The sequence below is a fragment of the Heterocephalus glaber genome, unplaced genomic scaffold, assembly GCF_053883595.1.
Source record: "Heterocephalus glaber isolate CG9 unplaced genomic scaffold, H.glaber_assembly_v1.0 deba00001447, whole genome shotgun sequence".
In the NCBI taxonomy this organism is placed as follows: Eukaryota; Metazoa; Chordata; class Mammalia; order Rodentia; family Bathyergidae; genus Heterocephalus; species Heterocephalus glaber.
Window position 1 is genome coordinate 9345958 of NW_028258299.1, and position 16550 is coordinate 9362507.

At 38.5% G+C, this 16550-nt stretch overlaps 1 protein-coding gene across 2 annotated transcripts in view; it reads right to left on the minus strand.

Moving 5' to 3' along the window:
* The window catches only part of Fggy (FGGY carbohydrate kinase domain containing), a 479381-nt gene that overhangs the window by 14449 nt on the left and 448382 nt on the right, over nt 1-16550 (minus strand). For both annotated transcript variants that reach the window (XR_015452489.1, XR_015452488.1), the window contains one exon: nt 7191-7295. The gene's annotated coding sequence lies outside the window, so the exon portion shown is untranslated. The remainder of the gene's footprint in view (nt 1-7190; nt 7296-16550) is intronic.

The window sequence follows — 16550 nt, forward strand, 5'->3', positions numbered from 1 at the left end:
GTGGTAATGTCCAAACTGGGTGACTGGCATCACTACGATGCTCTTTAACCAAACTCTGCACTTTCTACTTTGTTGTGTGACATGTACTGTGACCTATTCCATCGCTTGAGGTGATGGTCTCAGGGCTTTCTCTTCCTCTCCCAAGCTGAATTTTTATGTCCTTGACATTCATGCAGATGTGACTATTTTTCCGTCAAAAGCTTTGTGTTCTACAACATGAAGAGAATTAAAATTAAGCAAATATTCAGGATTCTGACCCCTTGCAATCTAGGCTCTCCCTTGATATTGTTCTTGTCTATGTTCTTTCCATACTTAACAACCATTTCAAAGATGAGCAATGGACATTCAAAAGTGATTTTACCATTAAATTGCTTTCCTGTATGTCACCTCACAATATTTTCACTTTATTCTACATATCAGATATTATGATTCAAAATTTCCCAATAAAGATATTAATAGTCTGGGATTTAAAACTAGACAAGATCTAGGAATTTCAGTTGGTCTAGTGGTGCCAGTGCCTATAGTTTTCATTACCGTATTATGGGTTCAAAACTATCTAATGTCCATCTCTGTGTGGACAACCCAGTGTCAGAAGCTGAGGGATAAAAAGATATGCACAGCACCTCAATCACGTCCTCTTTGCTCCAGGAGTAACGTAAAGCATGACACTCCTTTCTGATCCAGAGCACTCAACATGCCATTTTCTGCTCTTAGAAGATTGTCCCTAGCATTGCTAACCCTGTGTTCACTTTTCTGAACTCCACGAAGAGGTCTGTTCTCACTGATGTGCTTACCCTCTCTCAATGGCACAGAACGTTGTACCTGATCAGTGCGCAGTATTTGTTGCATCACTCAGTTCAGCCTATTGTCTTGTCCTCCATTGCTGAAGGGACAACAATTACAATTAATTTCAATTGTTTCATGCCTCTGTTGTAATCTCAGATCATATTTCTTATGCTCTTGGAGCCCTTACTACCATTTCAGCTTCTTACTCTGAAGTAAAATCTTAAAAAATAAGGACACAGGAGTCTTTCTCCATGACAAGTTGTTTTGAAACTGCACCTACATCCAAATAGGAAAAGCAGAACAGAGACAACACTGGGAGCTAAAAATAAACCTGTTAAAACCTACTGGTTTAAAAATGAAACTAGATTCACGCTGAAAACACCTAATCAGCCCACTGCAGACAGGTAGGTCTGTGGACGCGGTCCCAAGGTTGTCAGTCGCACTGAAAATACCAAATCAGCCTGCGCCCCAGCAGAAATCCACTCCCCTCCCCGCTCCTTTGGCCTCTTCTCTGTACAGCCACCTGATTCCACACTACAAAGACGCAGAGGACACTGGACCACCAGACCACTGTACTGGAGCTAATCAAGTTCTCAGCATTTAAAGAATTCCTGCCCAGAGGTAGGTGCTTCTGGGCCACTGTCCCACTGCTCCTGGTCCAGAGGAATGGGCTGCCTGGCCACCATCCCTCCCGCCACTCCCGGCCCAGAGGTAGGGGCTTCTGAGCCACTGTCCCACTGCTCCTGGTCCAGAGGAAGAGACTTCTGGGCGCCAAACATCCTGCCACTCCTGGCCCAGAGGAAGAGGCTTCCAGGCCACTATCCCTACCACCGCTCCTGGCCCCTGTCCCACCTCTCCCAGCTCAGAGGAGTTAATCCACGCGGGCACCAACAGCACCCCCCCTGCTCCCCCAGTCGAAATGAGAAAACATGGAAATAAGTCTCAAAACTAGACTTCCAGGTCACCTACAGCAACTCAAAAGGGAAATGAGATGGAACACTCTGATACTCAACCACCTGGACCCACTGAACTGGCAACAAAAGGGGATCTGGAGAAAATGAAATCAGAAATAATTTCCCAGATAACAGAAGAAATTGTGCTCCTAGTGCAAGACATGATTAATAAATCTAGAGAGGAGCTGAGGAACATGATGGAATCCCAACATAGGAAACAAATGGAATCCATAAAAGAGATGCAAATAGATTTCCAGGAGATGAAAAACTCCATCGAAAGTCTACACAGCAGAATGAGCCAATGTGAGGACAGAATTTCAGATATAGAAGATGAGATTGCAATTAATAACCAGGAAAAGAAAAATTGCTTCAAAATTTTATGGGACCATGAGAAATCAATCCAGCAGCTGCTAGATGATGCAAAGAAGAATAACATAAGACTGATTGGACTCAATGAAGAAACAGGAGAGAGTGCAGATGACATAAAAAATCTCTTCGCAGAAGTAATGTCAGAAAACTTCCCAAGCAGGGGAAAAGAACTTGACATACAGATAAGTGAGGCATGTAGGACTCCAAGTAGCCTTGATCAAAAAAAAAAAACTACACATAGGCATATAATTGTTAAGATTCCAGAAACTCTGCAGAAGAACAAAGTTCTATAAGCAGTTAGAGAAAAGAAACAAATCACATACAAAGGAAAGCCCATCAGAATCACAGCAGATTTCTCAACACAAACCATCAAGGCAAGAAAAGCTTGGAGTGACATATTCCAAGCCCTAAAAGAAAACAGCCTCCAACCCAGATTGATGTACTCTGCAAAATTAGCTTTCAAAATTGATGGAGAAATAAGATACTTTCATGACAAAGAGCACCTCAGCAACTTCGTGAATACCAAACCAGCACTCCAAAGAATTTTACACAGTATCCTAGGAACAGACATTGAGGATCACAACCCCAGGAAGCAAAGCAGAATGAACCAATCTGGCATGACAAGAAATTAAATGTAAAGGGGGAGAACCCAACAAAAAGAAAAAGTCATGGCAATGATAAGTCAATACATTTCAGTTATAACCATCAACGTTAATGGTCTCAATTCAACAATCAAAAGAAACAGATGGGCAGAATGGGTCAAGAAGCAAAATCCAACAATATGCTGCATACAAGAAACACTCTTAATTCAAAAGAAAACTCATAGACAGAAAGTTAAAGGGTGGAAAACAATACTCCATGCGACAGGAACCCAAAAAAGCAAGAGTAGCTATCCTCTTTGCAGATCAAGGGGATTTCAAACCAACACTGATTAAGAGAGATGAAGAAGGACACTACATCCTTGTAAAGGGAGGAATCCAAGAGGAAGAGATGACAATCATAAATATCTATGCACCAAACACTAGTGCACCCAACTATATAAAACAAATACTAATGGACATGAAAAGTCATATATGCACTAATACAATTGTAGTGGGGGACCTCAACACCCCACTGTCACAAATAGATAGGTCAACTAGACAAAAAATAAGTAATGAAATATTAGAACTCATTCAAACTCTTGAACAAATGAACTTAACAGATATTTACAGAGCCTTCCACCCCACAAAATCAGAATACACATTCTTCTCAGCTGCACATGGGTCATTCTCCAAAACAGACCACATACTCACACATAGAACATGTTTAAGTAAGTGAAAAGAAATTGAAGTTATCTCCTGTATATTATCAGACCATAGTGCGATGAAATTGGAGATCCATAGCAAAAGAAACTCAAAAAATTTCATAAAAATGTACAAATTGAACAACACACTTCTGAATAACCAATGGGTCACAGAGGAAATTAAGGAAGAAATCAGACAGTTCCTTAAGTTAAATGACAAAGACAATACAACATATTGGAATCTATGGGACACAATGTAAGCAGTCTTACGAGGGACTTTCATAGCAGTGAATATGCATTCTAGGGAAACAGAACGAGCCCAATTAAACAACCTGATGCTGAAACTCAAGCTTCTAGAAAAAGAAGAGCAGGACAACCCCAAAGCTCATACAAGGGAGGAAATTATAAAGATCAGAGCAGAAATCAATGCAATGGAGACTAAGAGAATGATACAAAAGAATCAATGAAGCCAAGAGTTGGTTCTTCAAAAGAATCAACCAAATTGACAAATCCTTAGCCAACCTTGTCAGAAAAAGGAAAGAAAAGGCCTAAATCCATGCAATTAGGAATGAAAAGGGTGAAATTACAACAGACCCAGCAGAAATCCAGAGGATCATCAATACCTACTTCCAGAACCTATACACCAATACGATGGACAACAAAGAAGAAATGGACAGATTCCTAGATACATATGAATTACCAAAGTTGATTGAAGAAGACCTAAAAATTCTAAACAACCCAATATCAACCAATGAAATTGAAAATGGAATTAAAAACTTAACTACTAAGGAAATCCTGGGACCTGATGGCTTCACTGCTGAATTGTACAAGACATTTAGAGAGGAACTACTGCCACTACTGTTTAAACTCTTCAATGAAATTGAAAGGGAAGCAATACTCCCAAATTCATTCCTGGAAGCAAGCATCACCTTGATCCCCAATGCAGAGAAAGACTCAACTGAAAAGGAGAACTATAGGCCAATCTCACTAATGAACATAGATGCAAAAATCCTTAATAAGATACTACCAAATAGAATGCAGAAGATCATTAAGATCATACACCCTGATCAAGTGGGATTCATCCCAGGGATGCAAGGATGTTCAACATACTCAAATCAGTCAATGTAATACACTGTATCAATAGAGCCAAGGACAAAATCCATATGATTATCTCCACAGATGCAGAAAAAGCATTTGACAAAATCCAACACGCATTTATGACAAAAACTGTAGAAAAAATTGGAATAGACGGTCTCTACCTCAAACTGATAAAAGCCATCTATGAAAAACCAACAGCCAATATCATACTAAATGGTCACAAACTGAAATCCTTCACACTCAAATCAGGAACAAGACAAGGATGTCCACTATCACCACTCTTGGTCAATATAGTTCTGGAAACATTAGCCATGGCAATTAGACAAGAGAAAGAAATAAAAGGCATAAAGATAGGAAATGAAGAAGTCAAATTGTCATTATTTGCAGGTGACATGATACTCTATATAGAAGACCCACAGAACTCCACCAAAAGTCTTCTAGACTTAACAACCAAATTCCGTCAAGTAGCTGGTTACAAGATCAACACACAAAAATCAATAGCTTTCCTCTACACAAATGACAGACTTACTGAGAGAGAAATAGGGAAAATAATTCCTTTCACAATAGCATCCAAAAAACTGAAATACCTAGGAATCAACCTAATGAAAGTAATCAAAGATCTCTTCTCTGAATACTATAGTACTCTGAAAGAGAGCTTGAAGATGATATCAGAAAATGGACAGACATCCCCTGCTCCTGGGTAGGAAGGATTAATATAGTGAAAATGGCCATACTTCCAAAACTGCTATATAGATTCAATGCAATTCCAATTGAGATCCCAGCAGCATACTTCACGAACCTTGAGAAGACAATCCGAAAATTCCTTTGGAACCAGAAGAGACCCAGAATAGCAAAAGCAATTGTAGGTAACAGAGACATGGCAGGGGGTATCACAATCCCCAACCTGCAACTATACTACAAAGCTACTGTGATAAAAACAGCATGGTACTGGCAAAGAAAAAGACCTGCGGACCAGTGGAAGAGATTAGAAGATGCAGAAACAACGCCAGACACACTCAGCCATCTCATCTTCAATGAAGGACCCAAACACTCTCACTGGAGGAAAGATAGCCTCTTTAATAAATGGTGCTGGAAAAATTGGGCTTCAACTTGCCAAAGATTAAAACTAGACCTATATCTCTCACCATGCACTAAACTAAAATTGAAATGGATTAAAAATCTAAATATTAAAATAGAAACGCTCTACCAGCTGGAACAGAGGTTAGGTAGAACTCTTGAAGACATCGGTGTAGGAAAAGATTTTATGAATAAAACCTCAGTTGCCCATGAACTAGCACAATCAACAAGTGGGATCTCTTCTTATTAAAAAGCTTCTGCACAGCAAGAGAAACCACCAGCAGTGTGAAGAGACAACCCACAATGTGGGAAAAAATCTTCACCTGCTTTTCCTCTGACAAAGGTCTACTATCTCGAATCTATAAAGAACTTAAAAAGATCAGACCTCCCAAATGTAAAGACCCAATCCAAAAATGGGGATCTGAAATGAACAGACATTTCTCAAAGAAGTAGAAATAGCAAATAAATACATGAAAAAATGTTCAACATCGCTGGTCATTCAAGAGATGCAAATGAAAACAACACTGAGATTCCACCTCACACCAGAAAGAATGACTGCTATCATGAAATCAACCAATAACAAATGCTGGCGGGGCTGTGGGGAAAGAGGAACCCTGTTCCACTGCTGGTGGGAGTGTAGACTGGTGCAACCACTGTGGAAATCAGTATGGAGATACCTCAAAGAACTAGGACTGGAAGTCCCATTTGACCCTGCTATTCCACTGCTGGGGATCTTCCCCAAAGAATTAAAAGAATCATACCACAGTGATATATGTGCAACCATGTTCATAGCAGCACAGTTTGTGATAGCTAAATCTTGGAAACAGCCCAAATGCCCATCAACTGAAGACTGGATAAAGAAAATGTGGTTTTGAAATAAAATGGAGTGCTACTCAGCCATAAAAAATGAGAAATTAGAGACATTTATAGCTAAGTGGATGCACATTGAGGCGATACTCTTAAGTGAAATAAATAGGACATACATGTATAAATACCAAATAGTTTCTCTGGTGTGAGAAACTGAAAGTGTAAATAAGGACTAAAATGTATAATAGGTAATGTGAACTAGGAAGAAAAGGGGCAAAGGGGAAGGAAGTGGGAGGGGTAGGGAAAAGGAAAGAAGAGTATGGAATTAATATGAGAAAATGGAGAAATAGGAACAAAATCTTTGTAAATAGGGAGGACTGGAGGGGTTGAAGGGAGGGCTGGGCAAGGGTGAAAAATAAGAACCAAGAGAGATTATGTAAAGTTGCAAATTTTCAATGATGAATGTCATTATATTGTCTACCTGAAATGTACCAATGATTAGAATGAATAATTGATAATGCAAAATAGGATGAAAAGTTCCAAAGGGGTAGGAGTAGTGGGAGGGGCAGGGGAAAGGAAAGAGGGGAAAGGAAAAATGATGAGAAATGGAAAAAATGGAAATAAAGTCTTTGTAAATAGGGAAGGGTGTAGGGGGTGAAGGGAGGGCTAGGAATGGGAAACAAATAAGAAACAAGATGCATCATGTAAAGTTCCCAATGAGAAATGTGATTGTATTGTATATCTAAAATGGACCAATAAAAGAATTTAAGAAAAAATAAATAAAATAAAAAATAAAATAAAATAAATATGAAACTAACCAGTTTTAAACTTTTCTGACTAGAAATAGTAGGATCACAATTTATATCCTCTTTGCAATTCCAGAGTTTCAGCTCCATTATTTACTAGCATTCAACACGTGATATCTATGAAAAAATAAGAATAAAATTATCAGTTCCAGAATGAATAAATTATAAATTTAAAGACTTTACTGGCAGAACTATCATAACTCTATTATAAAACTCTGATGTTGTTACATAGGTATAATAAAATTATGTACATTTCATACATTATGTACATTTAAAACTTATGAAACATATCATCATCATCATAATCTTTTAATCAGACATCTGTACATTTTTGGCAGAGTACTGGGCACATAGTGTGTGTTTGACATATGTTTTTGAAATAATCACTATGTACTGCAAACATGTACTGATAAAAAATTTAAAAAAGAAAGGAATGAATACATAGACTATCAATGCTATTTGACAACAATTTCATGATATCAAAAACCATTTATTTCATTTGAGCCTCATCAGAATACAATGAGTTGTAAGAATGGTGATTACCGCCAACTCTACCTTAAAAATAAAAACAGTGGCCCAGAGGGATTAATTTATCCAAGCTCACACTCCTCTGGTATGCAGTATGATTGCCTTTCAAATCCAAGTCTTATGACACCAAATCCTGACTCTATTTGGGATTTACTTGTATACCTAAATTTTTACATACTGGAAGGACTGAGAATTCCTTAACATCTTAAATGACACTCATTGTATTTCTAAAATATCAAAATGAAAGTGGCCTCCTAATTTTTTAAATATCATAGAATCATAAATCTAAATAGATACAGACACCATTAAAATAAATTTAGAACCTGAAAATAATTAAATTTGTTTTAGGGCTAAAACGAGAAGTAAGCACAGAGGATATGGGCCAAAACACAACCATGCTTAGTGAACTGTCATCATCTCTTAGTATGAATGAGTGAATAATTATCATAGAGGAAAGGAAAAATAAACCATAATTAAGCAATAGCTGTAACAATGTTCCTCAGGGAATAATTATTTGTCTTTATTGCATTCTTACAGTATTACACTACAGATGATAGGTCTTATATTTTCATTTTTATACTTATAGTTCATCCATACTTTTTTTAAAAATATGCTTTTAATAAACAAATTGTTCTCTTAATGTGTTTTGCATTTAGTAAATTTTTAGATTATTGCAGAAGATTCTATGAACATTTTAAAATAACCATTGTCTCATTATTTAACAAGAATGGCAGGCCATTGTTCATGCCTGTGGTTCAACAATCAGAAGCATTTCAGAATTGTGCAGTCATTAGAGCTGTAAAGAAACCCAGAAGTATCTTAGATGTCTCATGTTGCTGGAGCCTTATGGTGCAGCTGCCATTGGAGCCCAAAATGAAAATTCCTACATAAAGTGGTAGGAGACACTTGTGTATTTCTTTGTTAATGTTAACAAAATTTGTAGCTGATTTAAACAATATCTTCAATTGGCTTACAATAAAAATACAAGTTCACTGCAATAATCTTTGTATAGCCTAAAGGCATACTAGGAGTAAGAGGAGGAGAAAAATTATTTTTAAATCTTTTTACTTTTAATGAATACATAGTATTATACATATTTATGGGCACAATACATGTGTATAGTATGTAGTCACCAGATTAGAGTAACTGGCATTTCTATTAGCACAAGACATATATTTTTGTATGCTATCACATAAAAGAAATATGTACATTTTAAACGTATAAAACATTTGTATGAAGAATATTCAAAATTCTCTTTCCTAGCTATCTTGAAATATTTAATTGATTGTTGTCAGCTATAGTTATCCCATTGTGCTACAGAATATCAAAGATCATTTCTCCTGTCCAGCTACTCCCACATGCTCACTCTCCAACCCTGCCTCATGCACACCCTCCCCGCTCTTGTAATCAGTGTTTTATCTCTGCCCCTTTGAGATCACATGTTTAACTTCCGCATGTAAGTGAAAATTTGTAGTACTTATCTTTCTTGTGCCTGACTTATTTCCCCCAACATAATGTCCTCCAGTTCCATCTAAGTTGCCATGAATGGTAGCACTTCATTCTTTTATGGCTAAATTGTGTATATGGCCCACATTTTCTTTCTCAGCTCATTTGTTGATGGCCACTTAGATTGATTCCTTATTTTGGCTATTGTGAGTAGTGCTGAAATAAATATGTAAGCGCAAAATCATACTGGTTTCAATCCCTGTGAATACATACCCAGTAGTAGTACTGTTGGATCATATGGGAGTCTTATTTCTAGTTACTTGAGGAATCACCATACAGTTATCTTATATACAAATGTATAAGAATTTCTTTTTCTCCACATTCTCATCATCACCAGAACTTGCTTTGATTTTTTTGTTTGTTTGTTTTGTTTTGTTTTTGTAGTAGCCATTCTAATTGGGGTAAGATGATATTTCATTGAGGTTTGGATTTGCATTTCCCCGATGGTAAATGATGTTGAATATTTTTTTCATATTTTTTGACATTTATATATCCTCTTTTGAAAAATGTCTATCAGGTCATTCTTCTATTTTGTAATTGGATTACTTTTTCACTTTATTTGTTTTTGTTGTTGAGTTTTTGAGTTCCTTCTACATTATGATGATGAATCTCTTGCTAGACAGTTTTCAAATATAATCTTCCATTCTGTGGTTGTATCTTCACTCTGTTGATTGCTTCCTTTGCTCACTAGAAACTTTTTAGTTTGATTGTAATCTCATTTGTCAGTTTTTTGCTTTTGCCATCTGGTTGCCAGACTAATGTCCTGTAGTATTTCCTCTATATTTTCTTCAAGTATTTAATAGTTTCAGGTCTTATATTTAAGTTTTTGGTGCATTTTTAATTTATTTTTTATATGATGAAAGCTAGAGTCTACTTTCTTTGTTCTGCATATGAATATCCAGTTTTCTCTGTGCCATTTTTTGAAGAGATATTCTGCAAAGTATGTCATTGGTGCCTTTGTCAAAATCAGTTGGCTATACATATGGATTTATTTCTGGAGTCTCAATACTGTCTCATTGTTCTGTCTTATGTCAGTATCATGTTGTTTTGGTTGTTAACATTTTGTATTATTTTGAAGTCAGGTATTGTAATGGCTCTGGCTTTTTTTTCTCTCTCTTTTTGTTCAGGATTTGCTTTGGTTATTCAGTGTCTTTTGTGTTTCCATACAAATTTTAGGAGTCCTTTTTCTGTTTCTGTGAAGAATGTCTGGCATTTTAATAGAGATTGCATTTAATCAGTAGAGTGCTTTAGGTAGTATGGCTATGTTAAAAACACGCTTCCAATTTATGAACATGAATATGTTTCATTTTTTGTAGCCTATTCAATTTTTTTCAGCAGTGCTTTGTGATTTTTATCTTAGAGATCATTCATTTCTTTGGTTAAATTTATTCATAGATATTTTATTTTTGTAGCTATTGTATATGGGATTGTTTTCTTGATTTCTTTTTCACTGATTTAATTATTGGTATATTTAAAAGCTACTGATTTTTGTATCTTGATTTTGTATCTTGAAATCTTATTGAATTCATTTAGCAGCTTTAACTGTTTTTGCTGGAGTCTTTGGGGTTGTCTAAAAAAATGCCATCTGCAAATAGGGATAATTTAACCTCCTCTTTTTTCTGTTTGTACACTCCTTCTTTCTCTCTTTTGTATTATTGCCCTAAGACTTCTAATACTATCGTATTAGTTAGGTTTATCTGAGGATCAGAAGCAATAGAAAATATATGTATAGTTATGTGAAAGGATTATTAGGTAGCTTACAGGATCAAAGGTGGGAGAATCCACAGTGGTGTCTGTGCTTTGGAGACCTGGAGAATCCAGGAATTGCTCAGCTCAAGAAGATGGAAGCCATAGAACAAGAGGGTCAGGAATAGAGTACCAGTCCAAGGTTAAAGGTATGGAAGTTCACCAGAAGTCCCCAGTGGAAGTCTAAGCTGGAAGTCTGGAGAAACGGGAGACTTGGAGATTGATGGCGAAGATGGCAGAGCAAAAGATACACCACTCAAGTCCGGACCTCTTCAAAATGGGCACATTTCCTTCTTCATTCCCTTTTTGATTCTGTCCAGGCTACAATCCTACCGGTTGGTCCCACCCACACCGTGGTAGGTCCTCCTTCCTCAGTTTACTGACCCGCATGCCAGTCATCTAGACAGACTCGGAACTCTGCTTTCTTAATCTGCCAGGTGTTTCCTACTGCAATCAGGTTGACATGTCACAATTAATGTTCACAACTATGTTGAATAGGAATGGAGAAAGTAGGCATCTTTCACAGGCCCCTGATTTTGGAGGAGATGATTTTAGATTTTCTCCATTTAGTATAATGTAGGCTGGGGCTTGTCAAATACAAGTGTTAATATATTGAGGTACATTCTCTGTATACCAATGTTTGAAGGGTTTCTATAAGGAAGGGTATTGAATTTTATCAAGTGCCTTTTTTGCATCCATTGAGGTGATCATATGGTTTCTATTCTTTATTATGTTGATGTGACTTATCAGTTAGCAAATATTGAACGATTTGTGCATACCTAGATAATCAACACTTGATCTTGGTGTATAATTTTGTATGTGCTGTCATGTTTGATTTGCTATACTTTGTTCATCGAAGATATTGATCTATAGTTTCCTTTTTTATTATGCCTTTGTCTGGCAGTATCGGAAATGCTGGGCTCACAGAGTGAGTTTGGAAGGGTTCCTACTTTTTCAATACTTTTGAATAGTTTGAGAAGAACCGAAGTCAGTTCTATAAAAGTTTGGTAAAATTCAGTAGTCAATTCACTGGGTCCCAAGTTTTTCTTTTTGGGAGACTTTTAATTACTGATTCTTGTTACTTGTTATTGGTCTGTTCAGTTTTTCTGTGTCCTCATAGCTCTATCTCAATAAGTTACTATGTGTCCAGAAATTTATCCATTCATTCCATGTTTTCTATTTGTTTTCATATTCTTGTTGATAACAGTCCCTAATGATTCTTTGTGTTACTGTGGTATTAGTTGTAAAATCTGCACTATATTTTTTATTTCATTTCTTTAGTTCTTTAGCTTCAGAATTTCCGAATCATCTTCATGGTTTACCTTTGCTAAATTTCTTATTCCTATCATGAATTGTCTTCCTAATTTCATTAAATTGTCTATATTCTCATTAAGTTACCCTAAATAAATCATTGAATTATTTGTCAGGAGGCTTGCCGATGTTCTTTTCCTTAGGGTCTGTTGCTAGAGCTATGTGTTCCTTTGGAGGAGTCGTGGTGCCATGCTTTACTTCTGCTGTATGTACAGGAAGATTCCAAGACTGTGGGAAGGTGGGGAGGTCTCAAATGGCTTTGTGCCACAAGAGCCTGGGTAGAAGAGGTGCAGCATGGGCTGGGCTCTTTCTCCAGGGCAGTGTGGTGATGTGGTCACCTGAGGTCCTGCAGAGTGGGGTCAGGGTTCGTGATGTTGCATGAAGGCTCTATCATGTCACCCCATTGGTTTTTGTGCACCTGGCGGGTCAGCTGCTTTTATCAACTTTATAGTGTAGCATTTATAGTCAAAGACTTCTTGCTGGTGATGTGTCAGAGGGTGTTGGCTGGAGAGGCCACCTTGGCTCTTAAAAGTTGGCACTTTAGTGTAGTAACCAAGTAGCTTCACTGACATGTAGTTGATGTTGGTGATGTCTGTGGGCAACTCACTGGCCTAGACAACAGGGTTTGTAGGACCGCACTGTAAGCTAGGATGGAGCTCCCTTAGGTGGGGCAGTCTCCAGAGCAGCTCTAGATCCAGTGTAGTTGGCAGTGTGTGGGGGCACTCATCAGTTTCCACAGGTCATGTGAGGGCAGGACTACCCTGGTGGGCCCAGATGGTGAGGCACAGCATGTCCAGAGGTGGTGTAGAGTGCCTGTTAATGTCTCAGGGACACACAAGGACTGAGCCACACCATTAAGTCCAGACAAGTTTCTTGTCAGTGCCCGAGGGCTGTAAGGGCAATTTGGCAGGGCCTTCAGGGTCTGACCTACACAAGGTCCAGGTGCTTCCTGGGGTTGAGCATCAATGGGCTGACCTGAGCATCAGCTTTTCCAGGCCTCAGAAGGCTGCACTTCTGAAAATGGATTACTTGCTTCTTGGGGCTATAGGAGGGTAGGTAGGACCACTGTGGTAATTCCTGGGGGACTTTAGTGGGATGAGCCATTAAAGAAAGCTACTCAGTTGCTTTCCTGGGCCTCTGTGGGCTGAAGCACTCAGGGCTAGTTGCTTGGTTGCTTCATGGGGCTTAGGATGCATGGGCCAGGTGCCTGGCTTCCTTCTGAGTCCATGAGTGGTCAGGAGGGCCGCTTGAGTACTCCTAGGGCAGTAGCAGTGTAGGTGGGCCTGCCTGGCTGCTTCCAGGGTCAAAGGTGGGTAAGCAAGGCCCCTTGGCTACTTTTTGGGCAGTGAGAGGACTGACAGTGATGCTGGAGTATTTCCTGGGAGCCTCTTGGTAGTCTACTTAGGAGGCTGTGGGAACGTGGGAAGCTGGTGGGTCTCTTAATGGCTCTGTGTTACAAGAGCCTGGGTGGAGGAGGCACAATGTGGGTGAAGCTCTTTCCGCAGGGCAGTGCAGCGATGTGGTCACCTAAACTCCTCCAAAGTGGGCCTTAAAGGCTGCGTGATTCTTCAGCAATAAGTGCCTTGGGTGTCTGTGATGTGACTGTAAACATTCAGGGACCTTCAGCCTTCCCCTTCACACCAGGCAGAGTCCTTCTTGGGTCACAGTGGATCTCCAGAGAAGGAATGTTGGGTGCTGTGTGCACACAGCCTTCCTTACTTGGGCACCATGCATTTCTGCATTCTGCCTTCTGTCTCTGCCACATCCCCACTATGCTCTGGTGCTCTGCCTGAGGCACTCCAGTGGAATTGCTGCTGTTCTCTCTTGTCTGGGACTTCTGTTGTAGAGGAAAGCATGTCAAGAATTTCTTCCTACCCAGCCATTTTGCTGATGTCATTACCTGGGAAACTCTTTTGTCAGAAATTCACAGCTGATGAAGATGAGTGTGCATAAAATGTAGTCATGAGCTCCTTAGCAACTGAGGAAAACCGGGAAACATTGTCCTTTTTTTAATTCATTGTTTATTGGCACATTTTAGTTATGCAATATGATGACATTCATCATTGGGAATTTGTACCTTTATAGGTTATATTGTGGTTCCTATTTTTTCCCTATTCCCCTGCCCTCCCTTCTGCCCCTCCACCCCTCCCTATTGACAAAGACTTTGTTTCCATCTTTTCCTTTTCTCATATTTATTTCTTTCCCTTCACCTACCCCTCCCACTTCCCCTTCCCCTTTGGGCCTTATCTTCCTCTTTCATATTATCTATTACACACTTTGATTCTTTACACTTTTAGTTTCTCACACCAGAGAAACTATTCAGTATTTATACGTGTGTCCTATTTATTTCATTTAAGAGTATGGCCTCAAGGTCCACCCATTTAGCTATAAATGTCTCTAGTTTCTCATTCTTTATGGCTGAGTAGTAGTCTATTTTATTTTTTAAAAAAACTCCACATCTTCTTTATCCAGTTGATGGGTAAATGGGCTGTTTCCAAGTTTTAGCTATTACAAGCTGCACTGCTATAAAAATGGGCACACATATATCACTGTGGTATGAAGCTTTTAATTCTTTTGGAAAGATACCCAGTAGGGGAATATCTGGGTCAAATGCTCTAATCCTAGTTTTTTGATGTATCTCCATACTGAGGGAAACATTGTTCTTAATATTTGCTACAGCCTGGAGTTCTGTGAGGCATTTGAGATATAGTTCTCAGGACAGAGTGAATTAGCAAATGATGTGACAGCACATTTTGAAACAAGAGTATTGAAGTGTCCTTCATATGAGTCTATTTTATAGATTTGACCTTGGTGAAACCAAAGACTGGAAAGAGAAATTTCTGATGCAGGCTGAATGATATGGGCAGGTGTACATATCCCTTGGGACAAATGCCAGCTGAGGAAAGCTTACAGGCAGAGGGGTCAAAGGTGTGCTAAGGAGGTTGGGGAGGACCCCACTTCACAAAACCCTGCATTTCCATGTGACATAGAATGCACTTACCTCCCCACTCTATTAAAAGCCCTTTGAGGGCATCACATTGTGTTTGTGACCAGACCTGAAGTCCTTCAAGGTCTTCCAGGATCCAGCCTTGGCCCCTTTGCAGTCACATGTCCCCGAGAGATAACACTACACTCTTGCCAGGCGCCTCTTCCAAGACCTCAGATGCACGGAGCATCTTCTTAATGATGCTTCTTCTACCCAAAATGCTCTCCTGCTCTCTTCCACCTCACTTACTCCTAGTCCCTAAATAGATGTCATTTTATATATTCTTTTTGCAAAGACCACTTGAACGTCTACCTCACCCATCAATATTAGATCATGTCTGTAATTCTTTTCCTTCATAGCCTTTATAATAACCAATTTGTGCTTTTATTTATTTAAAGTCTTCTTATTTATATAAATGTATATACATATATTTTGTATTTATTTCCCCTGAAAGCACCTAAAAGCGCTTCTGGAATCCAGATCTTGATTTCTAATATCATCTTCCAGTAAAAGCAATCAAGGCTCTTTGGAGATTGGGTCAAGGCTGATTTTAGGGCAGGGGCAGGAAAACACAAGATAAGCCTGGAGTATCTTGTAGTGACAGAAAACAAGTATAAAAAAACCCCCAAAAAACTAGAGACATGTGACAATGAAATAGTAATTAACCTGAAAAGTTCCCAAAGGCTAAAGCTGGGATAATTTTGGTAGTTAAATAAATATTCAAAGTACTGGATTATAACAAAAAATAAAATAAATATTCAGGAGTCCATACTGATACAAATGATTGGCTAGACAACTGGGGAATAAAAGACAAATATTTTCTTCTACAGAATTTTATATGATTAATGTAGTTACTTTTTCCTCTAGGAAGTAGTTTAGTTCTCATCTTTTTGAGTGGAACTTAGTACTTCTAAGTAACATAATATGAAAATAAAATAACAGTAACTTCACAGCCGAGAAATCTCCCAAATACCATCTGACCTGAAGGATTAAGCTTAACATCGCCAGTGATGACTCATGTTTACAGCTTAGACCTTTACTGTGATACAAGGAGAAGGGCACCTCATCTTTACACTATTTATTGAGAAACCCATAGTCCCACACCATTTATGGAAACACACTGAGGAACTCTGTACAATACACCTAATCAATAGTATTGAAGTCACTTCAAAAAAAAAAGTTTGAGAAACTGTCACAGATTGGAGGAGCCTAAGGAGACCAGATGAGCCAGTGCAACCTGGTATCCTGATTGGAACCTGGACCCTAAAACATTAGTGGGAAAGGTGATGAAACTC